The sequence below is a fragment of the Homalodisca vitripennis genome, chromosome 4, assembly GCF_021130785.1.
Source record: "Homalodisca vitripennis isolate AUS2020 chromosome 4, UT_GWSS_2.1, whole genome shotgun sequence".
Classification (NCBI taxonomy): domain Eukaryota; kingdom Metazoa; phylum Arthropoda; class Insecta; order Hemiptera; family Cicadellidae; genus Homalodisca; species Homalodisca vitripennis.
The window spans coordinates 178559391-178575910 of record NC_060210.1 but is presented as its reverse complement, the minus strand read 5'-3'; positions in this window follow the sequence as shown (position 1 = coordinate 178575910).

Here is a 16520-nt window from a genome sequence, read left to right as displayed (position 1 = left end):
CCATTACTCTGAGTCGGGGTTAAATGGATGGCTCGAGATGTGATTGTAGACTGGCCTCACAAACAACGAGCTACATCGTTAATATATGCTCTGTGTTCCTTTTCAGGAGTATTTACGACTTAAACTCAGTTTGTCTATACAATAAAAAAAGCACACTATTACCATAAAATCTTCTTATTTAGTTCACATAAATACACTGAAAATCGTTATTTTAAAAGCATACGTTCACAAGCAAAATTATTAATGCTTTTGCAGGTAAAAAAATGTATTATATACGTGTGTGTGTGTGTGTGTGTGTGTGTGTGTGTGTGTGTGTGTGTGTGTGTGTGTGTGTGTGTGTGTGTGTGTGTGTGTGTGTGTGTGTGTGTGTGTGTGTGTGTGTGTGTGTGTGTGTGTCAGAAGAAAATTCAACGTATGATTAAAGACCAATGTTAAAAGATTCCTAAAGCAAACTGGTCCAATTCAAACTAGAAGTTGTATCGGTGCTGACTTTTAGAGAAAGCTAAATATCAGAGCTTCCGGCAACGAGGAAGTTGCTGTGAACGTTTGGGTGTCATCACAATTAAGCAATAAATGAAAATTGTTGACGGACTAAAACTATTAACTTATGTAGCAGATGATGGGGGCGTATGACCAAACAGATTGCAGTAATCTTTGTGGCGAAACCGTAATCTCCAATACTTGGCTGTTTGAAGTCGGAGGTACAATCACTAGCTTCAATATTTGTTTACTTCCCTAGTAATTACAAAATGAGCAATATATCATAGATTAAAATACAAAATTAGATTTCCCAAATTTCATGAACATATTTCAAAGTTATAGACGGGGTAAGTCTATACTGCTTGCACGTTTACTAAACGTAATTTTGAACCATAAACTTTTTCGAACTGATTAAGTACATCTATCTGACTTAGTAGTATTTATATGACTTATTTATAATATGAATAGGTTTTAATCTTTGTAACAATAATAGTAAGCGTAAATATTGTATTGCTACTGTTAATACCAAATGCAACTTACTAAATGTATAGTTTAGCTTGAAAGTAAGGGTAAAACACGGCTTATGTTAAGTGCGGGTTTTTGCCCTGCGTAACACACTGTCTTGATCGAAACCAGTTTAGGTGGCAGAAAGTGAGACATGTCCATAGAGTGCGGCCGATGGAGGCGGTGCGGTGCCAGGTAGCCGTGGTGAGAGGAGGTGAGGTTTCCGACCGACCAGCCTTCGTTCTTGTGTTACTGTCACTCGATAAACGTGTATATCAGACATATAGAAAGTCCTACACTTCTGTATTCGTCTCATTATTCATAAATATACAGTAATGTCTAATGAACCAGACTTCGTTCTTGTGTTACTGTCACTCGATAAACGTGTATATCAGACATATAGAAAGTCCTACACTTCTGTATTCGTCTCATTATTCATAAATATACAGTAATGTCTAATGAACCAGCCTTGAGTCTCGTGTTACTGTCACTCGATAAACGTGTATATCAGACATATAGAAATTCCTAAACTTCTATATTCGTCTCATTATATAAATATACAGTAATGTCTAATGAACCAGCCTTGAGTTCTTGTGTTACTGTCACTCGATAAACGTGTATATCAGACATATAGAAAGTCCTAAACACTTCTGTATTTCGTCTCATTATTCATTAATATACAGTAATGTGTAACGAACCAGCCTTTGAGTTTTCGTGTTACTGTCACTCGATAAACGAGTATATCAGACATATAGAAAGTCCTACACTTCTGTATTCGTCTCATTATTCATAAATATACAGTAATGTCTAATGAAACCAGCCTTCGTTCATGTGTTACTGTCACTCGATAAACGTGTATATAAGACATATAGAAAGTCCTACACTTCTGTATTCGTCTCTCATTATTCATAAATATAAGGTAATGTCTAATGAACCAACATTGAGTTTCGTGTTACTGTCACTCGATAAACTTGTATATCAGACATATAGAAATTCTTAAACTTCTATATTCGTCTCATTATAAATATACAGTAATGTCTAATGAATCAGGCCTTCGTTCTTGTGGTACTGTCACTCGATACACGTGTATATCAGACACATAGACGACAGTTCTACACTTCTATATTCGTCTCATTATAAATATACAGTAATGTCTAATGAACCAGCCTTGAGTTCCGTGTTACTGTCCACTCGATAAACGTGTATATCAGATATATATAAATTCTTAAACTTCTATATTCGTCTCATTATAAATATACAGTAATGTCTAATGAACCAGCCTTGAGTCTCGTGTTACTGTCACTCGATATAAACGTGTATATCAGACATATAGAAAGTCCTACACTTCTGTATTCGTCTCATTATTCATAAATACACAGTAATGTATAATGAACCAAGCTCTTCGTTCTTGTGTTACTGTCACTCGATAAACGTGAATATCAGACATATAGAAAGTCCTACACTTCTATATTCGTTTCATTTTAAAAATATGCAGTAACGTCTAATGAACCAGCCTGGAGACTCGTGTTAACTGTCACACTCGATAAACGTGTATATCAGATATATAGAAAGTCTACATTTCTGTATTCGTGTCTCATTATTCATTAATATACAGTAATGTCTAACGAACCAGCCTTGAGTCTCGTGTTACTGTCACCCGATAAACGTGTATATCAGACATATAGAAAGTCCTACACTTCTGTATTCGTCTCATTATTCATAAATATACAGTAATGTCTAATGAAACCAGCCTTCGTTCTCGTGTTACTGTCACTCGATAAACGTGTATATAAGACAAATAGAAAGTCCTACACTTCTGTATTCGTCTCATTATTCATAAATATAAGGTAATGTCTAATGAACCAGCCTTGAGTCTCGTGTGTTGCTGTCACTCGATAAACGTGTATACCCAGACATATAGAAAGGTCTACACTTCTGTAATTCGTCTCATTATAAATATACAGTAATGTCTAATGAATCAGCCTTCGTTCTTGTGGTACTGTCACTCGATAAACGTGAATATCAGACATATAGACAGTCCTACACTTCTATATTCGTTTCATTACAAAAATATACAGTAATATCTAATGAACCAGCCTTTAGTTTTCGTGTTACTGGTCACTCGATAAACGTGTATATCAGACATATAGAAATTCTTAAACTTCTATATTCGTCTCATTATAAATATACAGTAATGTCTAATGAACCGGCCTTGATTCTCGTGTTACTGTCACTCGATAAAAGTGTATATCAGACATATAGAAAGTCCTACACTTCTGTATTCGTCTCATTATTCATAAATATACCGTAATGTCTAATGAACCAGCCTTGAGTCTCGTGTTACTGTCACTCGATAAACGTGTATATCAGACATATAGAAAGTCCTACACTTCTGTATTCGTCTCATTATTCATTAATATACAGTAATGTCTAACGAACCAGCCTTGAGTCTCGTGTTACTGTCACTCGATAAACGTGTATATCAGACATATAGAAAGTCCTACACTTCTGTATTCGTCTCATTATAAATATACAGTAATGTCTAATGAACCAAACCTTGAGTTTCGTGATACTGTCACTCGATAAACTTGTATATCAGACATATAGAAATTCTTAAACTTCTATATTCGTCTCATTATAAATATACAGTAATGTCTAATGAACCAGCCTTCAGTCTCGTGTTACTGTCACTCGATAAAACGTGTATATCAGACATATAGAAAGTCCTACACTTCTGTATTCGTCTCATTATTCATTAATATACAGTAATGTGTAACGAACCAGCCTTGAGTTTCGTGTTACTGTCACTCGATAAACGTGTATATCAGACACATAGAAAGTCCTACACTTCTGTATTCGTCTTATTATTCATAAATATACAGTAATGTCTAATGAAACCAGCCTTGAGTCTCGTGTTACTGTCACTCGATAAACGTGTATATCAGACACATAGAAAGTCCTACACTTCTGTATTCGTCTCATTATTTCATAAATATACAGTAATGTCTAATGAACCAGCCTTGAGTCTCGTGTTACTGTCACTCGATAAACGTGTATATCAGACATATAGAAAGTCCTACACTTCTGTATTTTGTCTCATTATTCATAAATATACAGTAATGTCTAATGAACCAGCCTTGAGTTTTCGTGTTGCTGTCACTCGATAAACGTGTATATCAGACAATCTGAATATAGAATGTCTTAAACTTTTTAATTCGTCTCATTATTCATAAATAATGATAATGCCTAAAGAACCAGCCTATGCCTTGTGGTACTGTCTTGCGGCCTAATTCTTGTGTTACTGTCTCACGATAAACGTGTAAATCAGACAGACTGAATATAGAAAATCATACATTACTTTATTTGTCATATTATTCATAAATATATATTGAAATGTATAGGACCGGCCTTGAATCTCGTGATAAACGAGATGGCGTTGATAAACGTGTAGGCTACATAAGACAAATTGTGTATATAAAGTCTTATACATTAAATTTGCAGGTACAGTATATCTAATGTATGAGACCCAACCTATTCGTGTATGAGTACTTTACGTTGCTTACCAAACAAGTATTTCTTCCGTTGCGACGAAGCTTCGATTGTGTGTCACATGTAAATATAAAATTGAAATTTTATTATAATTTAGAAGATCGAACTAATCTAATATTTGCTAAATTTATGAAATTCAACATCTTTATGCCTTAAATTAAACACTTAAATGCACTTAAATACTCTTAAACACTTAAATTGGTAAAACTTGTTTATATAAATAAAACGAAACATGTTTATGAAATTATTATATTACGCCACCAAACTAAAACATTAGTGAATGAGTATGGATTTCATGGATCGTTCATGACATAAACACGGTTAATAAAAATAAATAAGAGTACCAATTTTCATTGCAATCAGTTAGAAACTGGTTTAGTGGTAGCGTTTTGTAGTATTGTTATGTTTGTATACAGTTCTATGATTTTTATGTTTAATTTTGGTATGTGTAATAGCAGGAACAAAATTATTGATATATTTACGACTGTAATTATTATGGGACTGCATAAAATCTTTATATAAAACATACATAACCACTATTTTCATGCTAAGTTTGGTTACGGTTGATTACTTCCAAGACATAGTTCTTCCCTTGCCTTGATGACTGAAGAATAGTTGACATTGTAGCAAGTAATATTACATAACAGAAATATTAATCCATCATCATCTTAAAACCGTAAAATATACCTAAAAGTCAAATTCAAAATTACTGTTGGTCCACATTTTGTAACAGCCCACATTAATATTGCGCAATCTCTGTCCAAAGCTATTTGAACTAAATCATGTAAGTGATGATTCGAATGTGTATTAAGTAGTTGGGTTCATCACCCTTTAAAAAATACAGGTAAATGTATTACACTTGAAGGTAACGTACCTCAGCTATATAAACACATACATGTTGAATAGTGATATTCTAATAATTAATCGATTATTCATAATGTCTCCTTCAAATGCAGTAATCTACACAGGAGGCAGTACCAATCACTCATAAGAGATTGATTGATTGAAGCTGTAATTACAAGACTCGCAGCTTTCACATCCAATACATAATCTACATTACTTACTTCTGATGGGCTTGCAGGACCATTATTAAATAAATTATCTAAACAAGCAGGGTGATACTGAAGGGTCGTCTTCACCAACTAGTAATTTGTTAGATTGTAGATCAATTCGTTTCTTGACAGGATGACGTGTTTGTAAACAGGTCAATGGGGTGAAATTACTAGATAATATCTGAAAACACCTTAATGTGTTAGTAGCATACAAGGTTTTAAAACCAACGAGAGCACAACAACACGTGAGTGTTATTATAAATATTTTGATTTACTTTCGTATAAGTGGAAGCCACTGTTAATTGATACAAATTAATTTCAGAAATTCAGTCCATTTCTCATAAAATTGGTTCGGATCGATGTAAATGATTGTAAAGCTGTATATCAAATTACTTTTTTGTGAATTTATTTTAGGTAGATTTTGTATTCAATTATTCACTTTAAAAAGGAATTAACCTCTATTTAGCTAATGAGATGTGACTCAATCTCAATGGATCAATTATTTATCTGAAGTGCACTTTCTTATATTGACTAAATGTGAATATAACAGATACTGATTTCAATCGTTTTTATTGCAACATCTTTAAATGCAAACCTCACAATAAACAATATATTATCGGTAGTTCACTTGTAGTGTTAAACAAAAGTCCATATGGTAAATGGAAAGTTTAATCCATAACTTCCAAACGGGTTTTCCATTTTGAATCAACTATATTAAATTCCTTACTTCACCAGTAGGCTATGTACCACCAGAAACTTTTAATAAAAAGATGAATGATGCTATAAATTTTGTTCTGAGAAATAATTCTGAAGGTTAACGGTAAATAATAGCTTTCGAATATATCAAGTTCAAGCTATCTGTATTATACCACGGACATTCGCTTCCGATTTAAATCAAAGGTGATGAATAACTCAATGGATGTTTCCGAAAGATTTAATATTAAACTCCTTACATTGAAGAATCTGTATCTAATGGATTACATGTCACCCGTGTTCACTTACGGTTTTGTGTGAAACCGCAAATACTAAGTGATCAGTTAAACAGTTTTGGCTATAAGTGACTCGTACATGTTAGGAGTCATAATGTCCTACATGACCGTACATTTACGGTTCTGAAACAAGGTGACTAGATAAATTAAATAAACGGTACGTAGTAATATATAACATAAGATGAAATGATTTAATGGAAATAATTTGAAAATATATGACATTATGACACAAAATAACGTCTTCTCCTGTGGTTCATAATACAGATATAGTTCAAAGCAGTGAGACAGGATACGGTGATGGGCATTTCGGGGAATTTCTTCAAATGGCTACAATTTTATATCAGAAATGCTGGGTTGGAAAAATAAACATTTTGTACAATCATGGTAAGAAAGCTCTGTAAGTGATGTTTTCGGCATCTGGTGTTTGCACTGTATCTAAATTAACTATATTTTACCAAACCAAGGGAATTGGTTCTACAAATCTCTGCTAATGTATTTGTTTTCAAATTTTATATTATATTCTCGAATACATAACAATTTATATTATATTTTTAAATGAACAACATAGGAAATACTACAAAACTATAACGTTCTTACGTTTGAGGTGTGCCTCTGCTAGATTAAAACATAAAACGTTATTTTGCTTTAATCGTAGCATAACTATATTCGCTTGGCTGTGACTCTTAGGCGTCATAATGATTCAACTAAATGAAATGATATGTATAGTAGAGTTGGCTTATTCAGATTACTAAGACAATTTTTATGGAAATAATGCAGTTTGCAGCAAAGTCATTGGTGAATGTTTCTTTAAAATGTGGTTTCAAGATTGTTGTTGAGTGGAATCCATTGTTCAAAGAAATTCAGGATTCGATCAATCGTCCTATAGTTACTTAAATGTCACTGTTACTGCCAGGCACAGTGTAGCTGGTAGAGAAGGATTAGTAAGGACGAAGATGCTCTTGAAGATGAGATCTCGGCGTGGGACAGGTCAGGAACCCGGAACCAATGATAATATCGACAATTATTTCTCCCCGAGATCATAGCTCCTCTCGGCGGCGGCGGCGGGAGCAACTAGGAGTCGACCTCTAACTATCATTTCAAGGTACATCATTTCAAAAGTAGATTAAGCCTTCATTAGGTTTATTGTTAAGGTTTACTAGTTTCAGCGATCTATAACTAATCTTAACGTGTTGTAATGTGGTATTCGGCCCAATAAAGTGGTATTTGGGAGTTATTGTATATTTCACTCCACTAGATGTTTACAGATAAATATAAATATCGTTCTGACGTCTGTGGGTACTTTAAGTAATAGATAATAAAAGTTGAGATACGATTTGGAGTGCTAACAAAGATTTGCGTGCTTGCACTTATGGAAACCACATGGCCGTGTGCATTATGATATGTACTAAATTTATGTATTGGTGATCTGAACTCTATGCATTTAAAATAATACTACAATAATAAAGAAAAGATAATGAAATAAACTATATGCATGTATTAAACTGGGTACATTTAATTGCGAATTTAGCAGAAAAGTTTCATCCCAAAGAATTATATACTGCACTTATCTGTAGTCTAAAAGTTTTTGTCTTTACAAGTTTATTAGAGGAGGATAATTTACTGTTAATATATATATATATATATATATATATATATATATATATATATATATATATACATATGTGTGTGTGTGTGTGTGTGTGTGTGTGTGTGTGTGTGTGTGTGTGTGTGTGTGTGTGTGTGTGTGTTCCGTTTTACGGAACAGTCGAATTCGTCACTAATAGTAAATTGAACATGAAAAATATTTTTTCCTTGCTTAAATAAAGGTATTTTAAAGAAACATTTTTATCTAACCTAAGTTTTTTTTACAGTTATCGTTCACAATTATACCAGCAATGTTATTTACTAATACAATCTTTGAATGGCCGCTATTCGTAAATTATATGAGTTACAAAAATCATGTAAAATTAAAAATTACTGACATTAACCGAATATTTTAAAGAATGTTTTATTTTGAGCTCTAGTAGATATGCAATATAATGATTGATTCATAATTCATCCTTTTCGAAACTTTGAATGGCCACCATCTTGAAATTTTAAGCTGTAAAGAAAAAAGTAAAGGAATAAAAGTGGTTTATAATTAGTTAATATATTTAAAAAGTATCATTATGGTTCTATGCATAGTTTTTATACAGTATTATGGAAAATAAAATAGTTATTTAGAATTATCACGTCGTTTGAAATATCGTTTGTACCAACGTGTTTTTTTTAAATCGTGTATGATTAAAAAGTTGTATGTGTGGTCGTACGTTTTTAATAACATTAGGAAAGAAGAAATGAACATTAATTGCAAGACAATCGTGTTAGCAGCGTATGTGATTAAAATAGTTTAGTAAAGTGTTTAATAATTATTGTGGTGTATACTTAATTCTATATCTGAGTGTTTTCTATAATTATAAGGTTAAACTGTATTTAATACGAAAGTTGAAAATATTAAGTATTATGATAAATTTTATTAATGGAATGATAACTAAAACATTATGCAAAACTTGACTAAAATTGTCAATACCAAGCGTTACTAACTGGTAACGCCTACATCGTCAACAGATTAGTCAAATTAATATGCTGAAGGGCAGCGTTACCATTTGGTAACGCTTCAGGTCAAGTGTAGCAACTCTACATTTCTTGAAATGTGTTAAACACCCAAAGATGCGAAATTATAAATCTAGATATTATTTAAATAAAATATGATTCCTTTCTCCTACAGGTATTCCAAAGTTTTTCAACAAAATCAAAGAAATATGTAAGTGAAATGTTTATATAGAAAAAAAGGTTTTTATTATGTTGCAAATGAGTATAAGTAAAATTTTGATCTAGGAAAAAAAGGTTTATCAAAGAAGTGGAAACGTAGAAATTACATTAAAAAAAAAATTAATCCAATAATAAATACAATATTTGTCAAAGAATTGTCAATAAAGTGTTCAGTTGAAAAGTAAACTAAACGCTCAATCTTTATACATAATAAAACATTCGAGAAACATTTCTAACTCTTTCATTTAGAGAAAGATTATGTTGTATGAATTCACATCGCATTTGACAAAGAGTGCAAAACTTAATTTGCTTTTTGTACATTTTAATAATATTCATTACAATTAATAGAGATCATATCATTTTCTTTTATCCTGTCTAGAATCTCAAAAATAAAGTCTTTAGTGGTTGAAAAATATCTGTGTCTTCCGTAATAATCCTTGTTTTCATACAGATAATACCCTAAATAGTCATACAATAAACTTATTAACTCATTTATAATTATCTCAGGTGTAGAAATATAAACATAAGACTTCCAAAATATTTCTTTGGTTGATTAAATAGCATGATTTCTCTTTTCATTTACGACTAAATAATTTACTATATTGAGAACTTAACAAATAATTATCACTAAAATCGTCTAACAGAGAATACGTTTTGATCAAATATATATAATTTGTAAGTATTTTAATTTAATATAGTATAAAAAACCTGTATTAAATACATTTATACTAAACAAACTTATTTGAATAATCTGTTTAGAAAATTACAATATAGGTACAAGAATCAAACAACATTTTAAAGAACTCAGATCACATAATGAAATCTGATTTATTATTTAAAGAATATATCATATTATTTAGTATAATTAAGCTTATTTTTTAGGAAAGGATATTAAGTATGATTTTTCATTAATTAGATATAAAGTTTATGATTTATTCCTTAAACAATCATGACTTCATAGTAAGTTTAGAGGAAATACTTGAAGAGCTTTGTACTAGAAAACATTCGGTATATTACATTCTTGAATGTGAGATATCGAAAATTAAAGTTAAAAATGGTTTGACCATTATTGTACAGATATTAGATTTTAAAAGTAATTTATTAAATATATTTTTGAATATTTTAGATTGTGAAAACGTTAAAGAAATAAAGAAGAAAATCATTAACATTAGTAAAAAAACTAGTAAAGAATTAAAATGTATTTTGATTAAGTTTGTAGAATGGATTTCAAAGATTTAAGTAAGATTTAAGAACCACATGACTAGTATGAATAAAAATATGTCATAGATTCTGATATTGAATTTTTTAGAAAAATATGACCGTCAAGTGTCTTGTTATTGGTTACTAAAAGACTTGAAGAGTATTAAAACTATATAGGTTTGTATATAATTTCAACAATTTTAGTAAACACGATTGTTATGTCGGCTAATAACTATGTCATGACCTTCTATTAATTTTTACTTATTTCGTTATAGCTGTTTAAAAGACTTAACTAAATCTCTTTTTCAAAAAAATTAATACAGTCGAAGAGCAAATAAAAGCTATCAAAATGGTCTGAAGTTACACACGAAGATTTAACTACCGTGTATTACTACCGTGGGGCTACAACAATTGTATTTCTGTATGTATGTCTCTCTGTCTGTCTGTCCGTACGATATCTCGAAAACGAACTAAACTGTAGACTTGAAATTGTGCATGAATTATCATTCTATGTGACAATATTTAGCTGGATGATGGTGCATGTCATTCTATGGGATTTGGCTGAGCACTAGATTAGATTCAAACATGTGACATATTAACAGGTAGCCTAACTACATACATAATATTGTAGTAACTTGGTGCGTAGAATTCATTATAAAACATTAGCATGGCACCCATTGTAATGATTTGTCGAGAAAAATGTCATGTGTAGGTTTTTAATTTTTAGTTAAACGTTTCAACAAGATTGAATTCTATAATGCATTATTTTATGTGACCTTCTTTTTTGTATGATTGTCTCTGTCTGTCCGTAGGATACCACGAAAATGAAATGAGCTGTAGATTTGAAATATTGTGTACAACCTCAGTGAAGCCTGTTATGACACGTCGTGTGGCATACTTCTACTTTATTTAGTATGGAGCATACAATTATTTCAAGGTAATGCGTGAACATTTTGGTATAGCGCTTTATTCAACTCTAAATATATCCTCTCTGTGTAATTTATGAATGATATAAATCATTAAAGTAACTTTCAGAGCAAGATATACACTATGTAGGTTCCCATTTAAGGCACGAATGAATGTCAGTAGCAATTCTACATGACACAGTTACCGACCCCTGACAAGTGACACGGTTGCGCTATCAGGCAAGTCTGTCAGTCTACTCCACCCTGATCGACTTGCCACATAACCACTGCCGTCATTAACGATCACATTCATGTATTCAAATCACATGCTAATCACTTCACATTGAGAGTTCAAAGTTGACTTCGCATAACATTTGAATATTCAAACGATCCACCCACGGGTTTCGCAGAATCCTGTTTAATAAACGCAAATATCCCAACAGTGGTTTAAATCAGTAGTAACGACCTAACGAAGTATTTTCTCCAAATTAGAATCTATGGAAATAAGACTCCCATATAATCAATTGCGTTTGTTAGTCTAAAAGCCGTTATAATGGTATTCTACAGTATGAATTGGGCAGTTTAACATAAAAAATAATGAATGGAACTCAAAATTTAGATTGAATCAACCCTTACCACCATAGTTGAATTATGTGTAGAACTCAACATAGTCATGCCGTCAAGTCAACATATAAAAAGAGCCATTATTTAATTGCATTAAAACAATAGCAAAGCACTGAAAACCTTTGTTCCAACTGATTCTTCAGATTTCTGTTAAAAGTTAACGAGAAACAATCACTTCATGGATAACCTTAAGTATAACAACAAACAGCTGTTATTTGTGCAGTACAGTACGGTAAAACATGTGTTGGTAGTGATTTTCGTAGCCTGCTGGTCAAATGTTGGTCCGCCACACCTCACCGTGGGTCAGATTTCATCTCAGACACGAGCTTTTGCGGTGAACCGCGTCAAGACATCTGTCCAACTGCGGTTTGGTTGTTCTACATCACCGGTCGCCAGACTGTACATACAGTCCCCTCTTCTCCTTGGTCAGTTATTTTAGCGGTAACGATTTCGCACTCTCCCTGTAACAATGGTGTGTAGTATTCTCATACTTACCGGCATAGGAATAATCTGGTTCTGAATAAGGTCTCTAGGTATAGCGGGTGACCGATTGCTCAATAGTTGCAGAACAAGCTCAACTAGAGTTCACCACTGCAGCACTTAGTCTCTCAGTCCTCTACGTCCACTATATCACCCTGATAAGTTGTCCATAGACCGGACAATTATGTAGATAAGCTGCTCTGCACCTCCAGCACTACGCAATCCGCCTGTATTTGCGGTAGGTAGCCTCAGATGACGATTTAATGAAACTCCTTGGCACATTGGCCAACGATATTACCGCTAGACTTGCCCATGGCACATGTAGGCAGCCAGAAGTAGTGTAATATCCAGTTTCTCTCAAATAGGTACTTTAGCTGTGTTATGCATGGGTGATATGTTTGAAAAGTCTTAACAAAGATGGATGTAGTTTTAAGAATATGCTAATATCCTTTTCAGTCTTATTTCAACCATTCTGATGGACCACTGGCTTATGCGAGGATGTTTTAAACAGGGTAAGGGAGAGAATCAGAATGGTACAAGGTCAATACTACAGATAAAAAGTGTAACGGTCACAGACAGGATTTTGACCCGTGCAATTAGATATTAGATGCTCTGACCTGAAGTCCGAGGTGTAAGGTCGCTCACCATCGTCTCTCCCTCAGTTTGGTGCATGGGATTTCAAAATTGTCGCATACTCTACAATTAAAATATTGTTTAATCAAATTTTTAATGTTAAGGTTTCTTTTCAAAACGAATTAAAAAATTAAATTGTGAGCACTCACATAAAAATAGAATCTTGATAGTATAAATGTAAAATTTTAAATTATGAGTAGTCTATGTATATACAAACATATATTACCAATTCTTAGTATATGTTTATTTCCAAATCATTTACACTGTGAAATATTCCAATTTTGATATTTTTAAGAATGTGTCATGTTTCCATATATTGTAGCTCCTTTATATTTGGGGTTTAAAAATTACGCAAAAATATTTATCTTAAAGCAGTATACATTCTGGATTTATGCTTAAATATTTAGTTGTAATTTATTTTTCCCATCTGGTTGTCAACTCTTGGTAGTTGTCATACACATCGACGGTTCCATGTACAGGATTTTCCCGAGAGGTTGGCACAAATTCAGGATTGGACAGTAGACACAAAAGCTAGGAAAAAACGTCCATATGAATATATGTCCTATCTCTCTTTGTTTAGTGTCTGTCTGTCATTTTAAATAATATTTGATTTATTTAAAAATCGTATTTCAGAATCCGTTGGAGTAAATAACATGAAACTTGGCAGTTATGTTCGGGGGGGGGGGATTGTTAAAGGGCAAAGTTTAAGCAGGAACAGTCACCAACTAAATTTTATTTCTTAACCTATTTTAAATAATTCGGTAGTGGAAGAGTGTTAATGCTTAAAATTTTTCCTTTAATAACCCTTCCCCCACAACATAATTGCCAAGTTTCATGTTATTTACACCGATGGCTTTTTAACGCCTAAGGACAGACATACACTAGAAGCCAGATATGACATATGTTTATATGAAATTTTTGCTTGTTTTTGTGTCTACTAGCATATTCTGAAGTAGTGCCAACCTCTCTCGAAACACCCTGTATATCTGAGGAGGAGACGGTCGACCGCATGTAACCCTAAGCGCAGAGATCAGCTGTTGTGGTCTGGGTGGTCAAAGCAGATAAGTACGGTAAGTGATAAGATATGCGATCTGAACAGCACCACATCTATAACTGTTGTCACACCTCGTTAACTCTGCAGCTATTGTATTCTGTTCACTTCACCCGTTGTATATTTCCAGCCTCGGCTCATACAATGTGTCGATTATTGTTTGACAAGCCTCCATTTATCTTGTTGTATAAAGTGGGCGATAAATCAGTGTAGACGAACACAAAGTACAGGGTCTCAAGGCACGGGTTTTGTTGGTTCAAGTTTGTTACACCGATTAGAACATTATCTGATCATCGAATTTATCTTTAAGTATAATTTAATTTTATACCCCGTTGGTTTTGTCCGGTGTATGGAACCCGACAAAGCCGAACGAGCAAGAGAGTGGCCGCTTCTTCCCAGCCAGGCGTGGTTACGACTGTAGATTAGTTAGTCAGAAAAGACAATTCTCTCCTCATATGTGACTTTGTGCTTTGTTTGGTTTGTTGGGAGAACAAAAATTGAAGTCTCTTGACATTCCAGTGGGCCTGCACGATTGGTCAAGGTCACGATGCGGTGCGGCGGCAGCGATGCGGCGCGGCGCGGCGCGGCGTAGTCTGTGGGTGGAATTGTTTAGTAAGCGGTGACCAGCGGAGACGGCTCAATTACACATAACACACTATTTGATGTCCTCCTGGAAGCTAAATCTTTAACCTTATATTAAAGGCTAAGTTTACAACAAGAGGAAAATAAATATTAAAAATTAAAAGAAAAGAAACAAATTAATTTTTACGCGTTTTTCTTTTGTGTGAACGGACACTTAACGGGGTTGAAAAATGATAAAATACGCATCCAAAACAAAAATTGGACAACATATAAACACTTTACAAGTTGAAAACTACGCTCGATATTGGGACTTGTCTTTAACCGTCGACTATACGGCGACATCTCGATGGCACTGTTTTGGGAAGATTCACGTACAAAAATAATTCTTTTATAGAACTAAAATGTGATTTATCGTAAGTTCTAGTTTGTAGGAATAACCTGATAAGTTAACTGTATGTTTATACAGCTCCCATTCATATAGAAGAACAGTATTATATTATGATGTTTACTGATAGACAACAAATTTAACCGTGGGAGTTGGGAGTTAAATTTAAAAAAAAATTATAATAGACTCACTATCAATATTTTACTATAGGTCTCTTGAACGATCCCACGTGATACGTATTCCTCTCATATGTAGGGGATTTTAGTATAAGAGTTATAATCAAACGTAGGAAGGGCAGATTATAATGTTGCCTTAGCTGCTTATAAAAGAGATTTCTGTGTTCTGTATTTTGTGTGCCCCTGTCATCATTCACTAAATACAGGTTTTATGCAGCGACGAGGCAGGATTAGCTCAAAACGAAATTTATTGCTCTCAGAATCGGATAGTGACCATTACCAGCGTTAATTAGCGACTTTTAGAGGTTTAAAATGTGAGGGTTTAAATAGATTTTTATGATATACATTATCACGAACATTTGCATGTCGAGATTAAATCTTCATTATTCAAAAAAAAAAAAAAAACAATATTCATTCTCGAAAATTCAGAGTTTGTTCGGCTTTTAATATAAAACGTGTGAACATTATTGAGCGCCTGACAAGGCCTTATTACAATTGTGTCATGTCCGTCTGTGCGATAACTCTTTAAGGGAAGATCCTAGAGACTTGGTATACATACCTCTCATGGTCCAAGGAAGAGCTATTGCTATTGATTACAAGTTATAAAGCAATTCACCATTACGTCCTTCTGTCAGTCCATAGGTGCGACACCTCTTTCTTTATATTCTGTTGGATCCTTCGATACTACGTTTTATCGTTTTATTCATATTGTACTTGAAATTTAATTTATTATCAAAATTATGGCAAACTTACACGTGGAATTTAATTTCTTTACAATTGTGTTTAGCTTCATAAATATATTAACATTAACGTGTTTGAGTCACACTGTAGAGAGAAGACAATAAGCCGAACTGCGGTGCTAATTTACATAATGTTAGTAATTACGAGAACATTGTACATTTATGTACAACTCCCATGTAAAAGCTACTCAGGGGTGCGATTGAAAGGTGCAATCGATACGATTTGAACAGCTTTCATTAAAGTAATGTGATGAAACTACGGTTTTAGAATATATTATATCAATATGAAAATAATCCTTTCCAAACAGTTTGAAGCAATGAAGCTAATATGATTACAATCTATTAAAACTATTTGTACA